This window comes from Podarcis cretensis (genome assembly GCF_951804945.1).
Source record: "Podarcis cretensis genome assembly, chromosome: 7".
Taxonomy (NCBI): Eukaryota; Metazoa; Chordata; class Lepidosauria; order Squamata; family Lacertidae; genus Podarcis; species Podarcis cretensis.
In genome coordinates this window covers 93,337,343-93,359,350 of record NC_137176.1, presented here as the reverse complement: position 1 = coordinate 93,359,350, position 22,008 = coordinate 93,337,343, and positions in this window count along the sequence as shown.

The following is a 22,008-nucleotide window of genomic DNA, read 5'->3' as shown; positions in this document are numbered from 1 at the left end:
ACTACATTACAGGACTTCTCCAGGGATCCTGTTCCCCTCCTCTGGGCAAGCAAGCTGGAAGGTCCCACAGGAACACAGAAAGAAGCTGCCCTCTCCTTGGTCAGACCACAGGTCCATCTCGCTCATATTGTGGACACTGACTGGCAGAAGCTCTCCAGGATTTCAGGCAGGGAATCTCCCCCAGCCCTCTGAGGAAATGCCACGGGAGATGGAACAGGGGACTGTCTGCAGGCAAAGCAGGAGCTCTGCCACTGAGATTTAGCCCTTTTTGGTCACCTCTGAATTACAACTAGCAGAGTTTGTGTGGGAATGTTGTGGATGGTAGGAGAGGATATACTGATTAAATATTATCCTCTCTCACTCACGCTTGTGAGTCAGTAGCAGAGTACATTCCACAGTATATGAAAGGAAGCTAGTTGGTAGATTCATTTGAATCTCTTTACTTAAGCAATCCAATATGGCCTGTCCAGGCTGGGTTTGATCCTGGTAACATCCCCTTTGTTTCCTCTTAAAAAGAATAAAGACACCGCAGTCTTCTCTTTGAAATAATGATAAGAAGTTTACTTCCATTCAGCTCACAGTAGGTTCCCTGAAGGCAGGCTTTTAGCTTGTAGTTACAGAAACGAGAGTGGGTTCATCCCATGTAGGGATACGAGCCCATGTGCTGCTGGCTGAGAACCAGCAGACAGCAAAAGACATCAAGAGATCAAGAGAGGTGGCTGCAGCTGCAGCGGGAGGGACCATATTTTGATTTGACTCTCGTGGCAAAACGTCCTGGGCCAGCCCTGCACACATCTGAAGTCTAAACTCTGCATAAACTTGGGAGAGGAATTGATTTGTAATGCTTCTGGCTCATACAAAGTCTGGAGAAGATGCGGCAATGTGGAGCCGCCATCAAGGGCACTGCTGGGCACTGGACAGACTTGGAGCAGAGGACCAGAGATTTGCTGCTGGGCAAAGGCTGGAGGTGGCTGGGCTGCTGGGGCCTCCCCAGCACTGCAGTTGCACCACACTCAGCCAAAACATTTTGCATACAGGATGGCTGCGTGTGGTGAAAAGTGCAGTGCTGAAATGTGTGCTTGCACTAAAAGCAGCGAAGGCAAAAGATCTGGGCCTTGGAACTTGCCCCATGCTTCTTGGAAACCTTCCCTCGCAATGTCTTTGCACTTCAAGAAGGATGATGGCCCCAGAGTTAATATACCCAAGGAGGCAATCTTGACTTCCTATGCTTGGGCTTCATTAGTTCCTTCCTCACCAGAGGAAATGCCAAAGTGTATGTCCCTGAAGGCCACACCTGTGGGATGTGATCCATGAGAGGCAGTCAAGTACAACAATACTTGAAAAGCTAGAGAAGACATGTGAGGGGGTGTTTGGTCCAGCCAGTCGAAACTTCCTGTTCCTCTTGGCTGGAGCATCCTTCCTTTTGCATGTGACTAGAGGTGGGTGTGGCCTTACCTGTCCAGGTAACAAAAGGACGAGTCACACAGCACCCTTCCTTCTTTTTGACTTCCTTGTTTGACCAGCTTTTAGCTAGGACTGCTCTGCTAGCAGAACCACTGGGATTATTCTCCCATATGGTGTATATCCACATGAACATATTTGTAACTAAGTCTGCCTTCAAGAATCCAGCTGTGAACTGATGAGAGTAAACTTCTTTTATTGACTTTGAATAAGATTGTGTCCTCTTTATTGTGGGAATGTTCTGGGGTGCAGGAGAGGATATATTGACTAATTATATCCTTATCCAACTTGTGCTAACAAGTTCCCAAAATATCAGCAGAGTTTATAGACATTCCCCTTTAAGTTCGCAACGGTAACGTGTGCACAGGTTCGCTAGAACCTCTATAATAATTACACTGGTAATTTCCCCTTTGTTCCCTCTTAAAATGCAAGACACGACACAGTCTTTATAAAAGTATAAAAGAGTTTACTCACGTTCTGTTCACAATATGATCCCAGAAGGTAGGCAGGCTTAAAAAGGTTACATGCACTTAGAAACTATCTTATAGGAAGATAGTACTGTCCTCTCTTGGCTGAGAGCCAAGAGGGCATCCTTAGATGTTCCTCATCGAAGGAAGATGGCAGAGAGAAGAGAGAGAGTGGCTGCCTGCCCTGTGCTTTTATCATTACCTGCACAGGTGAGGCCACACCCACCTCTGGTCACATGCGGAGGAAGTCCGTCCCCAGGAAGTTTACCTGCTTGCTGGACAGACATCCCTCCCCATGTTCTAACATGTACACTCTAGGAATGTTGTCATTGGCTGCTCCTGTGTTTACATCCCACATTTATTCTTTTAAGAGGGATTCAAGGGAACTTACCAGGAACATACAATTCAATCTGAGACAGACTGAATTGTATAATAATAGTGAGAGGCTCACACGAGCCTGCAACCAGCTATCTGCTGTGCATGTAAAAAAAGGGAAATGTAACTCTGCTAAGTAAAGAAATTTGCTAGCGCAAGTTAGGAAGGATATTAATAAACAACATATCCTCTCCTGCCTCCCTGAACGTTCCCACAAAACCAGATTCCTTGGGGAAGGGCTGTAGCTCCATGACAGGACATCTTCTTGGTAAGCAGAAGGTCCCACATGCAACCCCCAGGGCATCTCCAAGAAGGGCTGGGAGAGACCCCAGCCCTGGGACTCTGTGGAGAGTTGCTGCCCATCGGTGTACCAGTGTTTCTCAAACTTGGGTCCCCCAGCTGTTGTTGGCCTACAACTCCCATCATTCCTGAGCACAGGTCCTGCTAGCTAGGGATGGTGGGAGTTGTAGACCAACAACAGCTGAGGACCCAACTAGATGGACCTGTAGTATCCTGGCTCACTACAATGCAGCTGCCTATGTCATACGTTCCTGCCTGGTTTCACTCTGTTGGAGCTGCTGCAATGTGTATTGGGGCAAAAGTGAGAGGTGTGTGTGTGTATGTTTGTGGTACAACCTGAGTGACAGTGGAAATTTTCAGGAGGGCAGGAAGGAGAACCGAAGGACACTCTCTGCGTTGGAGAAGGGAGCTGTTAGGTTTGTGATGAGGACTGGGGTGGCAGGAGAGGGAGTGGTATATTTTCACTTGGGGACCCAGGGAGGGGGCTCTATCCTAGAGGTTGCGAAGAAAACTGAAACTTGTGGAATGCTCACCTAGTTTAGGGTGCACACACATCACTCCTTTAAAACACATTTGCCTCCTCAAAGAATTCTGGGCATTGAAGTTCATTCAGGGTTGGTGGGAAACGTAACTGTGAGGGGTAAACTACAGTATCCAGAATTCTTTGAGGGAAACAATGGACTTCAAATGTGCTTTAAATATGCAGTGCACATAAAGTCTCAGTTTAGTTTCCCTGTCCAAACAGCTGCAGCCACTGGCTGTGGTTTTGTTTCTGTCCTCTTCCTTTTGCAGGAAGCTCTCCACAGATGTGGTACAGCTGTGTTTGAACTGTTGCATGGAAATGGGCCTGCATAAGAGGTTTCTCTCTAATTCTTCTAGGTATGGAACTGCTGTCATCAGGGTTCCATGGGGAGGAGAGGCCTGGCTGGTTAAGAAGCCCTGAGAGGAGCTTGCTTCCCCCAAACCAGAGCCCTCCAGAAGTTTCGGACTACAACTCCCATCAGCCCCAGGAAGGGCAGTTCAAGACATCTGATGAGCTCCAGGTGAGAGAAAGGCTGCTCTATCAGGGAAGTGAAAGTGTGTGTGTGTGTGTGTGTGTGTGTGCACGCATTCACCTGCAAAGGTCTCAAAGGTGATGGGAGGAGCTACCCTGACCATCTTCAAATGCTTATCATACCATGAGAGAGATAAAGGTTCAAAACATTATCTGAAGTCGCGAGAAAACATGAATTGTAGTATCACAGAGATGGAAGGTACAGTACTGCAGGGATCATCAAGTCCAGCTTCCTGCAGTGCAGGAGTCGCACCAAAAGCTCCTGTGAAGGACAGCCCATGACTTTCCAAGGTCATTGAATTTCAGAGCTGGAACCCCAAGGGTTGACTTGTCCAACCCCCTGCGATGCAGGAATGGCAGCTCAAGAATCCCTGACTGGGAAGAAGCCAGCCAGATGCAAATCCTCCAGCACTGTGAAATGTGCAAAACCGAAGCAGGCTCCCTCTTCACGAGCAACGTTTGGAGAAAGGATTGGCAGAGCTGCGGGCAGCATGGATTAGAAAAGAGAGAGAGAGGTTTCCTGGTTCTGCTTCGCACCCCGCATCGCAGGACTTCTTCACGTGAGAGTCTTGCTCTCAAAGCCTGCAGATGAGGAGGAACTCTACGTGTGCAAAGGGGGAGAGAGAACAAGTTGTGCAAAGGGGGAGAGAGAGAGAGAGAGGAAGCGCCTTCCGGCCACCTAATCCTCTGGCACCGGATCAAAGGCGAAGTGCACTGCGGGGCTTGTTCCTTCCGAACGGGCTGCATCCCTAGACCCCCATGTCGGGCCCGCAGATGCGCCGATGGCAAAGACCTGAGCTGTGTATTTCTCGGGGACCTGGCCCCCCTGGTTCTCCTTGCCTGCCTCCCCCTTGGAGGTTTCCCCCCTCTGCAGCGTCGGCAGCAGCAGCAGCAGCAGCAGCAAAGGCGCGTCTCCGCAGCGGCGCAGCGTCCGCACATTCCCGCGCCGTCCAGGCAAGAAGCTGATGGTTGCAGATCTTCGGTGCAAGGTTTTTTTGGGGGGTGGGGGCTGCGGTGAGAGGAGATCACCTTGGCTCTGGTTCTCCAAGTGGAAGATGGCGAGGGGCCAGCTGGGAAAAGGGGGTCCCCAGCCCCCTTCCAACCAGAAGAAGGGGCTGGAGGACGCGCAAGGCGGAGGATGCGGGCAGAGGAGTCTTCCGTGCGCGACCCGCCCCCTCCCCAGCTTTGCTGAGTCATACTCCGGGTTGCAGAGGGGTCAGCTTAGGCCAGCCCGCAAAAATTGGGGGGGGGGAGGGAGGGGGGGAGGTCGCCCTGGGACTGGGCGGGACAGGATCAGGGAAGTGGCCAATCAGCGAAGAGGGATTCCCTCCCTCCCCCTCTCCCCCCCCCCCGCTGGAAGGTTGCCTGCCCAGCACTGCAGGGCAGCCGCTTCTGGGGTGCAGCACGGCGAGGCTGCGCGCAAGACCCGGCGCGGCGGATCCCAGCTGCGCGGAAGGGACGCAGAGGAGAGTAGGAACCCGAGCAAGTTGTGGGGGTGGGCGATGCGCGCCTGTCACGTGCTCAGCGGTCCCCTCCCGCAAAGACTACGTCCCCCAGCATGCTTTGCGGCTCTGAAGAGGGCCGGCGGCTCCCTGAGTCATCTGCGCCCGAGTCGCGTGGTTGCGCGGATCCTCCCTTGCAAAGCGCGCAGACGCGGGGAGGATGGCGCTCTAGCGCAGGGATTTTTATTTTGCAGACGTGGGGGAGAAGGTCCGGTAGGAGGCGCTCTTCTGTCCCAGTCTGTGCCCCCCCCCCGCAGCGATGTCCTAGAATTTGGGCCGGGGGCGCTGAGCGCTGCTCCCCACTTTTCCCGCCGAGCGCGCCCTGCGCAGAGCTGAACGCCCTTCCGCAGCCTCAGATCCACGTTCACGGGGCGCTTCACGGATTCGGAGGAACACAAGCTGGGGGGGGGCGGGGGGAGCTGGGAAGCGAGAGAAGCGATTGACAAGGTCCTCTGCCCCGAACACCTTACAAAAAGCCGAGAAGCGGAGGGAGCCCACTCCCCTCCGAGGCCCGAAAACGGGCCGCCTCTTTGATGCTGATTGCATGTGCCTCGGGGCTGAGCCCTGGCATGGGAAAGAGGTTCCGGGGGGCCAAGGAGAGCGCATCCATCCAGCCCCGCCAGTCAAGTTCGCGAGTCTCCTCTCTTCCCGCAACGGAGGGGGTCGGCGCGGGGAGAGGAGGGACTCCGGAGCGCTATTTCAGCACTTTCTCCTGCCATGGATTTAACAAACCCTGAAGCACATCCTGTTCTCTCGGCAGCCTCTCGCTCCCCGCCTCCCCCCGCCCCCGCTATTTCCCTCCAGCGCATCCAGCTGCATCCCTGGACCCCCACCCCCTGTCCACTCCAGCCCTTCAATGAGGGGCACTGGGTGCGTATTGCAAAGAGGCTGAGCTTCTCTTGCAAGGGGGCCGACGAGAGGGGCAAGAGTCCGCCCCCACCGGGCCAGGGCAGGGCTGGAAGCGGGTCCGGAGTCTTTAGCCGCCGCCTGGGCTCCGGCAAGCGGGCAGACCTAGTGACACAATTTGGCACTAGGGGGCGCTGGCGCGGCGAGGAAGCAGGACGTGGAAGGGGGTCCAGTAGAGGGCGCCCCGCCGTCGGAGTCACTGTCCGACCCACGCCTCCAGGGGGCGCAGTCTTGCAGCAAGAGGGAGGGCTCTCTTTCAAGGGCAATTAAAACCCTGGCGGGTTGGGCAGGTGAGAAAACAAGCACAACATTTATTAATTAAATTTCTACTTACCTCCCGAAGGAAATCCAGGGCTGAAAGCAAGCTGTTAAAAAACGCAGTTAAAATAAAATAAGAACATATTTGAAACGTCAGTAACATCTAAAATCCTTTTTTTAAAAAATAGTGACATATCCTCACCCCTAACAGCGTTCAGGTTGCCAGCAACAGCTGATTTTCTTGTCATATTGCTTGCTTCTTTGATAATGCGGATTTTATTGCTTCGGTATTTTTTTAATGGAATATAATTGCAGCCAATAAAATGGATAAATAAAATAAAACAGCAGAGGTTAAAGAAATGGAACCAGAAGGGGAAGGAAATAAAACAAATACGTCTGGGGTTTGTTTGTTTATTTATTTATTAAAGACCTTTGCCTTGCCTGGGGATAAAAAGATATCAAGGCGGTTCCAATTGAGCCTCACCAGTTAGAGAATTATGGCATTGGGGGGGGGGTCCCTTCCCTGGGCAGCCCCTTCTCCCAGTGAGTCACGTGACCCAGAAGTCACAGAAGGAGGCCTGACATGATTGATTGATTGATTGATTGATTGATTGATCTTTATTATGGCCATTGGCCCGTTACACGACAGTTTCCCATATCAGCATAATATACTTAAATCTCCAAATTTAAAATCGCCAAAACTTACAAAAAACAAACAGGAACCAAAGCAAAATAAAAACAAAGACCACCATCATACATTACAATAAATTTGTAACCTATACATCGCCCTCTGCTCATAAATTAATCAGGGATATCAATGGTGATATCACCTAAAACATAGATCATGGTTTAAAACAATGGTGATATCACCTAAAACATAGATCATGGTTTAAAGGGATTATCGGAGCCACACAGGAGTCCGTTTCTCTTCTTTAGGGATAGGACGCTGATCAAGAATCTGGCAACCATGAGTGATCTTTGGGGGTCATCATCAATTAGTAGATATCTCAGTTTGGCTTCAATCGTATCATCGGCAATTCCCTTAAGATATTGAGCAAGAAACTTGCTCCTGGCCGGTAAGTGAAAAGGACAGTCAAAAATTATGTGATTCAACGATTCCGGTGCCCCACAGTTACAATCACATAAGAGCCATATCTGTCCATTGGAGAATCTATTTCTCAGCACGTTCGATGGGAAGGTGTTGAATCTTGCCTTTACAAAGGCATATCTATGAGCTGAGGAAGTTAAAGAATTCAAATAGTTTGGGAGCCTTAAGAGGGGTAATAAACCAAGATTTAGAGGTGAGCAGGTACCATTGCCCAAGACCATTTTCCCTGACATGAATGGTTAAGTCCCGGCAAGGAGCCAATGTTGCTGCTTAAGGCAGCCTTCACTACCCTGATGCCCTCCAGACATTTTGGAGCCTGATGTTTTGGACTACACCTCCCATCAGCTGATGGGAGGTGTAGTCCAAAACATCAGGCTGGTGGAGGCTGACTTGAGCGCTGTCCAAGTGCACCCCTGAAAGTTGGTCCTGGTTTGGAGCTAAGCTGCCATGAAGTGACGTTTCTGAGAAGCCTTAAGAGGCTGCCGTGATTAGAACACACTGCAGTCGCCTCATCTGGAAGCTTCCAGCTGCAAGCTAAGTCACTTGAGCTCCCGGTGACAGAGAAGGGGGTCTACCAGCCCCCCACCCCACCCCCATGACCTGTCTGATCCTTTAGGGCAGAGAGGAGCACAATCCTATCAGGAAGAGACTGAATGTTCACAAACAGCTGGGCTACCCAACCACAGCTCCTTCTTGCTCCATGTGAGCCTTTCCCACTTGGGGGTGCTCTGTGAGAGCAGAGCAGAATGATCTCCTCCGTCTGTCCTGAGCTGCTGCTGACCCCAAATGTACCAAGGGGGGGGGGCACAAAGGAAGCAAGGAAGGACTCAGATGGAGGAGCTGTCCCCTGCAGCCAGTGCTGACCTCATTGGAGGCTGAATCGGCCGTCCTTTAGACAAGTTGCGTGGAGTCTAACAGCCGCCGCTGCCAAACCAACATCCCAGGCCTCAGTCTGTAAGGATTTCCAAGAGAATTCTGCGGAAGGACATACACTTGCCTTGCTTGCGCTACGATGGCACATCTTCTCAACTTTGCTTCGGAATAAGAAAACGATGATGGTTCAGTAATCTGCCACATGAAACTGGTCCATACAGTTTTTCCATTTGCAACATCCAGCACAGTCAAGGCACATTTTGTTCTCATATGTTTTTCTCATATGCTTTGTTCTCATATGTTTGTTCATACATATGTTTTAACATACCATTTTCAACAATAATTCAACATATTTTTACATCTTATTCAATTGTTTTGACTTCCATTGGTCCTGTCTAAAAATTTTCCAATTTAATCTCTTAGCATACATTTCTTACTTTTCTTATTACATTTAAAACTCATAACCAATATGTCTATTTATCTATTCTGTAACACTTCGTATATTTCTCCTTACAAAACTTATTGTAGTCCTACTAGCATAATTTGTTGGTTACAATTGCTCTTCAAATAATTCATATACTTCTTCCAATCTTCTGTAAATCTCTGGTCCCGCAGGTTTTGAATCCTTCCTGTCATTTTAGCCAATTTTGCATAGTCCATTAATTTTGTCTGCCATTCTTCTTTCGTTGGAATTCTGGCACATTTTGTTCTCAGATCAGCCCGGGATCTTTCAATGGAACTGATGGACAGGAAGTCCTTGCACACGGAGCTGAGCATCGCAAGATGTGCGGGTGGCTGCCAGTTGATACGGAAGGGGGGGGGAATGTCTTCTTCACCTTCTTCTTCGCTACAATATATCCATTTATTTCCGAGTCCAATTGTCAATGTCAAAAGGGACTAAAATCTATAAAATTCATAGAAATTCAACCGTAACACCGATTTTCTTGCTTTTGGTGCCAATTTGCTCAATTTCTCTAGGAATCCGTGACACCTCCAGTGTCCTCCATAATCCCTCAAGCGAGGTGTCACGTACACTCAAGAAGACCCTAATCTTCTCTAATCACCCTGCCAAGCCCTTCCTCTGGGCAGTGCCAGGTGGCAGACTATGCATACCTGACTATTGTCCTCTCATCACCGGTACTCAGGATGTACTTATCTGTGCATATCTCCAGCTCTGCATATTTCCCCCTCCCTCCTCCATATGCTAATCCTGGGTAACCCAACCTCTTCTTAATGTATTCATGATGTAACCGTGATGTTTTTTGCACTGTATCCTGGGTCATGGAGGGAAGTTTTAAAAGTTCATGTCACCCCTTCCTCAGGGTTCAATCTCACCTTGAACCTGTTGCGCAATAAACTTGGATCTTCTGCATCTTGCTCCTGACTCCGGCTGAGCTCATTTTCCTCCGCAGGGACCCCCGGACTTAGTCCGACGAGCTGGGTGGCAGAGCAGCCTCGCACCCAGATTTTACCGTAACATAGTTTTAAATGGATTTTAAAGGGGGATTAGCCAAATGAATGGAGGGGGGCTCTCAATGGCTGCTCTTCCCATTACTGGGAATCGGCAGCAGGAGAAAGGCTGAAGGGTCTCCATGACCCGCTGGTGGACTTCTCGTAAGAGGCACCTGGCTGACCTGCATCGGAAGCTGGATGCTGGGCTGCATGCTAAGTTTTTGGTCTGACACAGCTGCAGGGCCCCAGCAATCAGCCTTCTTGATGGTCCAGCTCTCACTTCCATACATCACTACTGGGAAAACCAGAGCTTTTACTATACTGACCTTTGTTGGCAAGGTGATGTCTCTGCTTTTTAGGATGCTGTCTAGGTTTGTCATCGCTTTTCTCCCCAGAAGCAGGAATCTTTTAATTTCGTGGCTGCTGTCACCATCTGCAGTGATCATGGAGCCCAAGAAAGTAAAATCTCTCACTGCCTCCGTTTCTTCCCTTTCTCTTTGCCAGGAGGTGATGGGCCCAGTGGCCATGAGCATAGTTAGAGTGTTGAATTAGGACCTGGGAGAGGAGGGTTCGAATCCCCACTCAGTCATGAAGCTCACCTTGGGCCAGTCACCATCTCTCTGCTTAACCTACCTCACAGGGTTGTTGTGAGGATGAAATGCGGAGGAGCAGAACCATGGATGCCACCTTGAGATCCTTGGCAGACAAGGGTGGTATATAAATGTAATAAACAGCACCATCGTAATAAATAACAACCATAAAATAATCATAGAAACAAAATCATAAGAAGAGCCACCCCCCTTTAACAGGCCACAGATTGTTTAATGGATGAAGGCCTAGGTAAAGAGGTAATAATAATAATAATAATAATAATAATAATAATAATAATAATAATAATAATTTTTTATACCCCACCCTTCCCAGTTCAGAAAACCGGGCTCAGGGTGGCTAACAACAAATTTAAAACACTTAGTTGATGCAACAAAAACCAGCGTAAAATACAGTATAAAACGTGAATAACAATAAATTCAGAATTCAAAAATCAATTTAAGGGGAAAATAAACATTAGATGATCCCCAGGGCTAGCTGGCTAAATTAGTCCTATTTGGGCCAGCGAGGAGACTAGGGGAGAATTAGCTGTGGGATCCCAGAGCGGGTAATCTTCATAAAAAGGGGAGGGGGAGGGAAAGAAGGGGAATAAAAGATCAGGCTAAGTTCAAATTGAAAGCCAGGTAGAATAGCTCTGTCTTACAGGCCCGATGGAAGGAGGTTAAATCCTGCAGGGCCCTGGTCTCCTGGGACAGAGCATTCCACCAGGTCGGAGCCACCACTGAGAAGGCCCTGGCCCTGGTAGAGGATAATCTAACTTCCTTAGGGCCCGGGACCTCTAAACTGTGATTATTCATGGACCTTAAGGTCCTCTGCGGGGCAGACCACGAGAGGCCGTAAATACGAGGGCTCTAAGCCACAAAGGGCTTTAAAGGTCAAGACCAGCACCTTGAACCTGACCCTATACTCCACCAGGTGCCACTGAACTGGTAAAGCACTGGGTGAATATACTCCCATGGCAGGAACCCCATGAGGAGCCTCGCTGCAGCATTCTGCACCCGCTGGAGTTCCTGGGACAGTTTTTGCCTGGTGAGCCTTTCTGGGGAGGACATCCCACAAAGAGGGAGCCACCACAGAAAAGGCCCGTTTTGCTTGTTGGCGATAAACACAAATTTTCTTTATCAGACTTATCCTCACAACATCTCTGTGTGACATTCCCAACTTGCAAAGAAGGAAGAGGGAATGAGATTTGGCCAAAAGCCTTGAAGCTGAATCTTGGAGCTGTGCCTCAGCATTAAAACTAGGCAACATATTTCAGCTCTCAGGAATCCCACTAGAACTCCTGCAGTTTATTTAGTAGTGTTTACCCCACAACATCTCAGAAAGACTTGGGGCGCATAATTTTTGAAAGAAGAATATGCTGGCAGGTCTGAAAGATGCCGTAGGAGTTGATACTCTTCTCAGATGTTATTTCTGAAAAGAGCGTCAGAAGTTCCAGAAGAGGCTCACACCGTTTGTGTGCTTTAAAGATTTCGGCGCCCTGTCAGCTTTTCGACATTCCATATGTCAGGAGTGCTCTGATGGTGTTTCCTGCTTGGCAGGGGGTTGGACTCGATGGCCCTTGTGGTCTCTTCCAACTCTATGATTCTATGATTTAAAACAGAACATGTGAACATTTAACAGGAGGATAACTCTTCTCCAAGCACAAAGAAGGGAGACAAGGGGCACCTCCAGGTTTTACATCCCACTAAGTGAGCCACGGGACGCGGGTGGCGCTGTGGGTTAAACCACAGAGCCTTGGGCTTGCCGATCAGAAGGTTGGTGGTTCGAATCCCTGCGATGGGTGAGCTCCAGTTGCTCGGTCCCTGCTCCTGCCAACCTAGCAGTTCGAAAGCCCATCAAAGTGCAAGTAGATAAAGAGGTACCGCTCCAGCGGGAAGGTAAACTGCGTTTCCGTGTGCTGCTGGTTCGCCAGAAGCGGCTTAGTCCTGCTGGCCACATGACCCAGAAGCTGTACGCCGGCTCCCTTGGCCACTAAAGTGAGATGAGCGCCACAACCCCAGAGTCGGCCACGACTGGACCTAATGGTCAGGGGTGCCTTTACCTTTAGGTGAGCCACACTTGAGGAAGGAGGCTGCGTTTTGGATATGTAGATTGTTGATGCACTCATATTTATGAGCTGAGTGGAAGTGGAAGGGGTCACAGGTTAAAGGCTCCCAGCAGACCCTGTTCCCCCATCAGGTTTCTGGGGAGCCCCTGGCCCTTCAGAGCTTCCGGGAAATCCTACAGCTCTGGCGCTTTCCTCGGTGCCCCCCTCCTCTCCAAAGCCTTGACGCCGCCGCTTTGCGCAAGGGAGGAAGGAAGGAACTAATCCAGGAATCTTCGCATCCCGGAGAGCCGTCCATTGAGAGGCATGATTGCCTTTGATCTCCTTAACCAAGCCAGGGCAGTTGGCGGCTCTGCCAGAGCCACCCGGATAATCGCCAGCCCAGCAGCGCCCCCTCCCACCCCCCCCGCCGGCTCCATTAACCCTCTCCTGACCAAAGCCCAGCCTTGCAACCAAGACCCACGAGGCTGCAAGTGAACCCCGCAGATGCCACTCGGACTGCGCGCTCCCACCCAATTTACAACAGGTGGCGGCGCTTCAGACATTCAGCAGCACATCCCCGCTCAGTCTAGCTCTGTGCATGCTCAGATGCAGTCCTGCCTCCACCTGTTACCAGCCCCTGGGAATCGCAAGTGGGGAGAAGGCTGCGCCTGCTGCTGCTGCTAGACTCAGGTCCTGCGGCTGGCCACTGTGAGGGCAGGATGCTGGACTAGATGAGACCCCAGTGGCCTGATCCAACTACAGCCAGGCTCCTCAGAAGCCGCGGATCTGAGCTGCGGCTTCCGAAATCGGGGCGCGCGGGAACGAGCCTGTCTCAAATGAAGACTTGCTTCCTGCAACTTCGAGTTATGGAAGTCCAGATAAGAGTCTCATTTGCTGCCTCCTGCCGAAAGCGCGCACACACCTGTACAGGTATTTGTGGGTGTTTGCCTGGCCCGCATGTGGAATGGGTTGGGGTCCTTCTGCTCTGGAATTGAGGCTTCCCTGCCGCCCCCAGGGCTGCCCCGTGGAAGCCCCGCTTGCAAACTCAGCCGCCCCCATCAGCCCGCCCGGCTCTCCTCCCCAGCTGCCGACCTCCTAATCGGCAAACAGGATTATGCGTCTCTCTTCGCCTCCGTCGCAGATGCTTATTAGCTGCCTTAGCCTTGACACAGGCACACATAATCTCATTGGCGCGGCTGCAGCGGAGGAGATAAGGCAGGTTTCCCTGGCCTCGCTTAGCCCAGCCGGGGAGAACCCGGGCAGCCCCGCCCCCGCGAGAGGGGCACCGCCAGGGAGCCACGATGGCGCTTGGCACGGCCGGGCAAGAGTCTCTGATGGAAGCGCATCGAAACCAGAAGAGGCGGGGGCTCCCAGCTCCTGCTCCAGAGCCCCCCCCCCTGCTGGCGGCAGAGGCGATGGCGCGTCCTCAGGGTCCAGAGACCTTATCAGGAAGAGAGCGGGGTCCTCCTCAGCTCTCTCAAGAGCCGGTGAAATGCCCCACAACATCCTGGGCCAAACCTTAAAAAGCAGAGACATCACCTTGCCGACAAAGGTCCGTATAGTTCAAGCTCTGGTTTTCCCAGTAGTGATGTATGGAAGTGAGAGCTGGACCATAAAGAAGGCTGATCGCCGAAGAATTGGTGCTTTTGAATTCTGGTGCTGGAGGAGACTCTTGAGAGTCCCATGGACTGCAAGAAGATCCAACCTCTCCTTTCGGAAGGAAATCAGCCCTGAGTGCTCACTGGAAAGACAGATCCTGAAGCTGAGGCTCCAAGACTTTGGCCACCTCATGAGAAGAGAAGACTCCCTGGAAAAGACCCTGATGATGGGAAAGATGGAGGGCACAAGGAGAAGGGGACGACAGAGGACGAGATGGTGGGACAGTGTTCTCAAAGCTACCAGCATGAGTTTGACCAAACTGCGGGAGGCAGTGGAAGACAGGAGGGCCTGGCGTGCTCTGGTCCAGGGGGTCACGAAGAGTCGGACACGACTAAACGACTCAACAACAACAACAACAACAACAACAACAACAACAACAACAACAACAACAACAACAACATCCTGGGCCATGCAACGTTGGAGGGGAACTCTTGGAGCAGAGGGCCGCGAAGAAGAAGAGGGCGAGGGCCAGGGGAAGGCCACAAGGTCTGCGCTTCGGCCACATGCCGCGGAGGCCACGCGTACAGCTTTGCCTCTTCTCCTCGCGAGGAAACCGCCAAGAGAAAATGTGCGGGGGCTCCGGAATGTCATCGATGTCGAACAGCAACAACACTGCTGGCCGCTAGGTGGGGGTGGTGTCCTATGAAACTGCAGGGAAGACCCAAGCGGGGAAAAGAGCGAGCGGGTTCGCACGACCCAGAGTCTCCGCGTGTTCGCTGGCCGGGAGCCGGATGGTGCGCGCGCTTTTAGGGAGCCGAAACTTTTTCTAGCGGGGAGATGCGGCGGAGCAAGAGCCCTCTTCCACAGCTGTCAACTTTTTCCTTTTTTAAAGGGAAAATCCCTTATTCCGAGTAGGATTCCTCGCAAGAAAAGGGAAAAGTTGACAGCTATGCCCCCTTCCCTTCCCGCTGCAGGCAAAGCGGGGATTGGGGCCGCGGAGGGGACAAAGTCCTGGCAACGAACTCCTTGCAGCCAGAAGCGCAGCCCAAGCGCTGCTTTGCCTGCGCGGGGCAACCGAGAGAGCTGGGCCAGTACTTAGCTGTTAAGCGGGAGAGGGTTTAAAATATTTTTTCTTTCCGGCACCCACCATGCACCCTCTTCCCACGACCCAAGCAGGCCAGGTTTTTTCATCCCTCCATCTGCTCTTTTAACACACTCACTTCTTCCGTGCCAGCTTTTAAATGCCTGCTGAGAACTTTGCTGTTTTCTGTTTTTATATTGTTGTATATTGCTATATCGTTGTAAACCACTGCGACATATTTCTGTGATACGGCAATATATAAAAATGTAAACAAACAAACAAACAACAGCTTTCCTCTCTGTTCCTGGTTGTTGATGGTGTTGTTGCTCTTATTTAAAATAGCAACCTTTTACGTCTCCCTCTTGGGGTACACTTGAGTCCCATACCAGATTGGTACAGAATTTTTCTGTCGCTGAAGGGTTAAGGCCAACCGTGTGAGAGACGTAAGAAGGAGCTGGTTCTTGCAGGATGTTTTCCTGTGAGGGGCCCTGAAATCTCCCGTTGACGTTGTGGTGGGCAGTATTTGGATTTCCAAATCACACCCACCCTGTCTTGGGCCTTTATCAGAGAGTGTCTCTGCCGCATCGCACAAGGACCCCCTTCCAAGGCTGGCCTGATCTCATCCATCACAGCCAAGGTGCTTTCGCTTCCTTTGAACACCCTTTATCTGGAAGTAGCATCAGTCACGATGTCATCTTTGGCTCCAGCCAAAGGGCCTTGATAATCTGAAAGTTCAAGGGAGAGACAAAGGGAATTAACTCCACGTGTTCCATGGCCAGCAGCTTCTGCAGGGAGCACCCAAACACAGGCACAGATAGCTCTTAAGTCTGGGAATTGTCAACTGCCTTGTATTCTGTGGGGTAGAAATAAGAAGGGCTTGCAGTGAAGGTGGGTCTGTGGCCTATTCTGGACCGGCCACACTCTCCTTGAAGGACAAGGTATATGGCTTGGGGGCAAGGGTGCCAACTTGAATAAAATATTGGGGAAGGGAGCAGGTAAGCCCTGCCTTGCATAATGACAAGACATGACATGCACAAACACTATTTAAATGGCAGTGCCCATCAACTTTGGCGGGCCTTGGACCCCTCAAATATTTTATTGGGCAGGCGGAAGGAACCTTAGCCCTAAAAGAGTTGCTCCCTGCCCCATGCTTGGGGGTATTCCTAGATCCAGTGTTGTCCCAGGTGGCATCAGGGGCATGGAGTGCCTTCTCCCAGTCCCAGCTGGTTGGCCAGCTCCAAATGGGTCGGGAGAGCCAAGCTACACCCTGCCCTGGCAGCCTCCTAAATAGATTACTCTAATGCGCTCTGCAAGGGGCTGCCCTGGTGTCTTCAGGTACGGCTGGGAGAGACTCCTGGCCTGAAATCCAAGGAGCCCTTGCTGTCGTTCAGAGTAGGCAATGCTGGCCCAAGATGGACCAGTGTCCTGACTCAGTATACAACAGCTTCTTCTGTTGCCTTAAAGACAGAGCTGGTGCAATCTGCTGCTTCCAGATCCCTGAGACATTGAGGTGAGATCATATAACACCCATGTTGAAGGTGTTGGCCTTAATACAAGAATACTAGAATGACACAAGACACTGATCCCTCAGGGAACATTCTGCATTGCCACCATCTTCCCAGTGCATTAAGATCTGCAGGAAAGACCCTCCTCAAGGAGAGCCAGTGTGGTGTAGTGGTTAAGAGCGGTGGACTCATAATCTGGTGAACTGGGTTCGATTTCCCGCTCCTCCACATGCAGCTGCTGGGTGACCTTGGGCCAGTCACCCTTCTCTGAAGTCTCTCAGCCCCACTCACCTTGTGGGAGAGGAAGGGAAAGGAGATTGTTAGTCGCTTTGAGACTCCTTAGGGTAGTGATAAAGCGGGATATCAAATCCAAACTCTTCTTCTTCAAGGTGCTTCCAATGGGTGAGGCTTGATGTATCATGACCAGGGCAGGGCCTTCTCTGCAGTGGCATCCCAGCTGTGGAACTCCCTGCCTTCCCAAATAAAATAGACATCATGGCCCTTTAGCTTCTGGCGATGATTTAAAACACGCTTGCTCACCCAGACTTTAAGATGCTGACTGCTGTAAACGCAACTGCATTTTTGTATTTTGTGGACACTCCTCCAGGTTGCACCACAGGCTGAAGCAAGGCAGGTGGACACCTGCCGAGGTGAGAGAGGTTATTTGGGGCTGTGTCACCAGGATTTGGAATTGCTTCCCAATGAAATACAGTGGTACCTCGGGTTACATACTGTCAGAGCTGCCCCTAGGTCCCAGCTCACAGAGGACCAACGCTAGGCTGTCGTTATGTACAAAAGTCTTTATTGAGGTTCAGTTTCCATTTCAAAGCCGCAGCGCGCAGCTCTACGTCTCAACCCTAGACCGGCGAAGTACCGTCTGAGTCTCCTCCCCTCTGACACCAGTTTAAGATCCTAGCCCTGCTCCACCTTTTCCGCTGCTTTCTCCTCCTCTGGGTCCTCCTGCCCGCTGGGGCATCCCCCTTTCTGGACTCTTCTGACGCTGAGTCGCTTAGCTCCTCCCCCTGCCTCTGGCGGGCTTTAGGACCCGGTTCCCAATCCTCATTCTCTGCTGTCCCGCGCTCCTGTACATTTGAACTTGCCTCTCGCGCCAACCCAGTGACCTTCCTCCTGACCGTTACACTACTCCTGTCACTGCTTCCCTCTTCCGGGATACTGGCCGGATCTGACCTCCCCTCCGTTGTCTGACTCTCCGATGGAGGTGTGGTCAGCCCTGCCTTATCTTCTCTCCCTGGTGGTGAATGCACTGGCCCCGATCCTTGGGACTCTTCCCCCCCACTCTGCTCTGGTGGGGAAGCTGGTCCTGATTTCCAACTACTGCTCTGGGAATCCCTGCTGCCCCCTTGCTCCTGGGGCGTTCCCCTTGGGAACCCCCTACCCCTGGCCACTGGCGCCCCCTTCTGTGAATCTTCCGATTCACTGGAGAGGCTCATGGAATCCCTCGGCCCACTGTCCTCTTCTCCTACGCTCCCCTCGGATTCCTCCCCTTCGCTCTCCATCTCCTCTCCTCCCTGTGCCTCTGCTCCTGAACCCCTGACACATACGCTTCAGGTTACAGGCACTTCTGGTTACAGACTCCGCTAACCCAGAAATAGTACCTCGGGTTAAGAACTTTGCTTCAGAATGAGAACAGAAATCGTGCTCCGGTGGTGCGGCGGCAGCAGGAGGCCCCATTAGCTAAAGCGGTGCTTCAGGTTAAGAACAGTTTCAGGTTAAGAACGGACCTCCAAAATGAATTAAGTTCTTAACCCGAGGTACCACTGTACATTCATCCTGCACAGCTTTCTTTTGGGAATACTGTTTTATTTTGGTTGTTTTATTATGTTGCTTTTAACTGTTTTTGCAGCATCTTGTATACTTTAGCCTGCACTGTATTGCATTTTGCATCATTTGAGGCAATGGCAAAGGAGATGAGAGGGGAGACAAGGAGAAAGAGCCTCATTCCATCGCGCAAGTGCTTTCTCATTTGTTTAATGCATTTTGTACGCCTCTCTGTTCCAAGGAGCTCAAGGTGGCAGACACGGACCTTTCCCCCTTCCTCAATTAATCTACAGCAACAACGCAGGCAGGTAGATTAGGCTGTGAGGCGGTGACTGCATCACCTAGTGAGCTCCATGGCCAAGTGCTGGAAGAGACTCTTGAGAGTCCCATGGACTGCAAGAAGATCCAACCTCTCCATTCTGAAGGAAATCAGCCCTGAGTGCTCACTGGAAGGACAGATCCTGAAGCTGAGGCTCCAAGACTTTGGCCACCTCACGAGAAGAGAAGACTCCCTGGAAAAGACCCTGATGTTGGGAAAGATGGAGGGCACAAGGAGAAGGGGATGACAGAGGACGAGATGGTGGGACAGTGTTCTCGAAGCGACCAGCATGAGTCTGACCAAACTGCGGGAGGCAGTGGAAGACAGGAGTGCCTGGTGTGATCTGGTCCAGGGGGTCACGAAGAGGCAGACATGACTAAACAACTAAACAACAACAACAACAGCTCCCAGGTCCTAGTCTAAAGCTGTAACCGCTAGACCACCACTGTCTCTCCAAAGGCTTCTCTCCTCGTTGTGACTCACAGGCCCTCACCTGGCAGTCTCAGCGAGGAAGCTGAAAAGGCTCCCTCCCCTTCCCTCTCTCCGCCACAACCCAGCTGCTGGCAAGAAGTGTGGCAGCTGGCTCACAACTGCTCTGCTAGGAATAGATCAGAGGGAGACTGTCCCCAGTCCTTGCCCTCTCAGCCTTTGCGGATATTTATAGCACAGGGGGAAGTTCGGAATTAATTGTGGGCTCTGCACACACGTCACTAGGAGTCTTGCTGATGTCGGGATTTCAAACCACAAGGCCCCCCTCTTCCTTTGTCCTAGGTCCCTCCTGACGCAGGCTCTTGTTGCTCCGAGAAGAAGCTGCCAGACTGATTCCCCATCGCACAACAGCACCTGCTGGCAGCTGGCTGGGTACCCTCCAGAGTACCCAGAGGTCTACTCTGCCAACAGTTGTCTATGAGAAGCACACCAAGGGGGCATAAGAACATAATCCTTTCCATGGTGGCGCAGGTTACAGCAACAGTCAAGGCGACATTTTCCCACCTTCGCCACATCAAGCAGTTGGTCCCTTACCTTTCCCACCCTGACCTGCCCACACTGATTCATGCGACAGTCACGTCCAGGCTTGACTGCTGTAATTCGCTCTACGCAGAGCTGCCCTTGAAGCTGTCCCAGAAACTCCAGCGGGTGCAGAATGCTGCAGCGAGGCTCCTCACGGGGTCCCTGCCATGGGAGCATATTCACCCAGTGCTTTTCCAGCTGCACTGGCTCCCAGTGGAGTACAGGGTCAGGTTCAAGATGCTGGTTTTGACTTTTAAAGCCCTCCACGGCCTAGGACCCTCGTACCTACTGGACCGCCTCTCCCAGTATGCACCACAGAGAGCCTCAAGGTCCATAAATAGCAACATCCTAGAGGTCCCGGGCCCTAAGGAAGTCAGATTAGCCTCAACCAGAGCCAGGGCCTTTTCAACATTGGCCCCGGCCTGGTGGAACGCTCTGTCTCATGAGACCAGGGCCCTGCGGGTTCTGATTTCTTTCCACAGGGCCTGTAAGACAGGCCTTTGGCTTGGAATCAACTTGATCCCCTCCCCTTCTTTCTTTCTTTTTTCATTTCTCCTCCTGTGATGAGGCTGCATTTTAATGTTGTATTTTAATCTTGTTTTTAAAGTTGTATTTCAATCAACTTGTTTTTATTATTGGTTGTTAGCCGCCCCGAGCCCGGTCTTGGCTGGGGAGGGTGGGGTATAAATATTGTTGTTGTTGTTGTTGTTGTTGTTGTTATTGTTGTTGTTATTTCCTGCTGGATCAGGCCAATGGCCCTTCTAGTCCAGCATCCTATTCTTACAGTGTCCATCCAGATGCCTTGGGCAGGGAGTTCCACAGGTTAACCCTGCACTGTGTGAAGAAGGACTAGTTTCTGTCTGTCCTGAATGGCTCAACATTCAGCTTAAGGGGATGCCTGGAGGTCTAGTGTTAGGAGAGGGAGATGACTTTTCTCTGTCCACCCTCTGCATGCCATGGATAATTTTATAAGCTTCTGTCATCACCGTCATAGCCAATAATAACAATCGTGTCACCTCTTCATTTCCTTTTCTCCAAACTAAGAAGTCCTGAACTCTGCAACCTCCACAGAGGATTCACTCCATCCCCAGAGTCAGAACTTCTTAAAGGGGATGAGTGACTCCTGAATGTTGCTCTAACCACTCTGCGATACAACCAGAGTGTAAGGAGGGGGATTCTTTCCATATTGCTGCAGAGCTGGGCTGGGTGTGCGGTTCTTGCTCTAGCCCAGGGGTGCCCAGCCTGTGGCCCTGCAAGGTTTCTATGCATTGGCGGACTGCAACTCCCAGCGGCCCCGTCCGACACGACTTGAGTTGCAGGTGTGGCTCACCTGACAAATCCCAAGGTGAGCTACCATTGGCCTCCCTATCAAATCTGAATCGGCTCCCACTTCTTTTCCGTCCCTTCCCCTGCTCAGTTTGCGCTTCAGAAAGCTGCACTTCTTCGGTTTTAAGATCGTGGGCAATTAAAGGCCCTTGCAAGGCCTGAGCTTGCCAGATCGGAGCCCAGAAAACTGCAAGGCTTACTCAATGCAAAAGGAGCAATCTATCTGCCTTGAGGAAATATTATTATTATTATTATTATTATTAATAATAATAATAATAATAATAATAATATAATACAGTGGACGCTTGGGTTGCGAACGTGATCCGTGCGGGAAGCACGTTCACAACCCGCAACAACCTGCAGTGCCATGTCTGTGCACATGTGGGTCGCAATTTGGTACTTCTGCACATGCGCAAAGCACCGAAACCCAGAAGTACCCGTTCCAGTACTTCCGGATTTGGCGCGGTGCACAACCCAAAATCACGCAACTCAAAGTGTCTGTAACCCGAGGTATGACTGTATGATTTATACCCCACCCATCTGGCTGGGTTTCCACAGCCACTCTGGGCAGCTCCCAACAGAATATTAAAAGCACAATAAAATGTCAAACATGAAAAACTTCCCTAAACAAGTACAGGTTTTCCTTAGACTCCCCGCCAGTTAATGGATACAGACAGTGGACTTTTCAGGACCCAGGAGCTGGATGAAAATGCTGGGCTGTGTGTGTCTGACAGCGGCAGTGTGGAGAGGGTCTTTCCTGGCTGCTCTCAACTTTCCCCTCTCTCGTTTTTAGAGGCAGCCGCAGCAGTGGCTGAGCTATGGAGCAAATGCAGGGATGCCCGCCGCTCTGTAGTGCTCTGGTTGGCAGGCCTGGCTGGGTTGATGGCCTTTGAGGTCCCTTCTGCCTTGAGAATTCAATGTTCCAGGTTGGTGCACAGGCAGCGAGTGCAGAGAGGGATGTGTCCCCCATGGAGATGTCATCATTTCTGACACG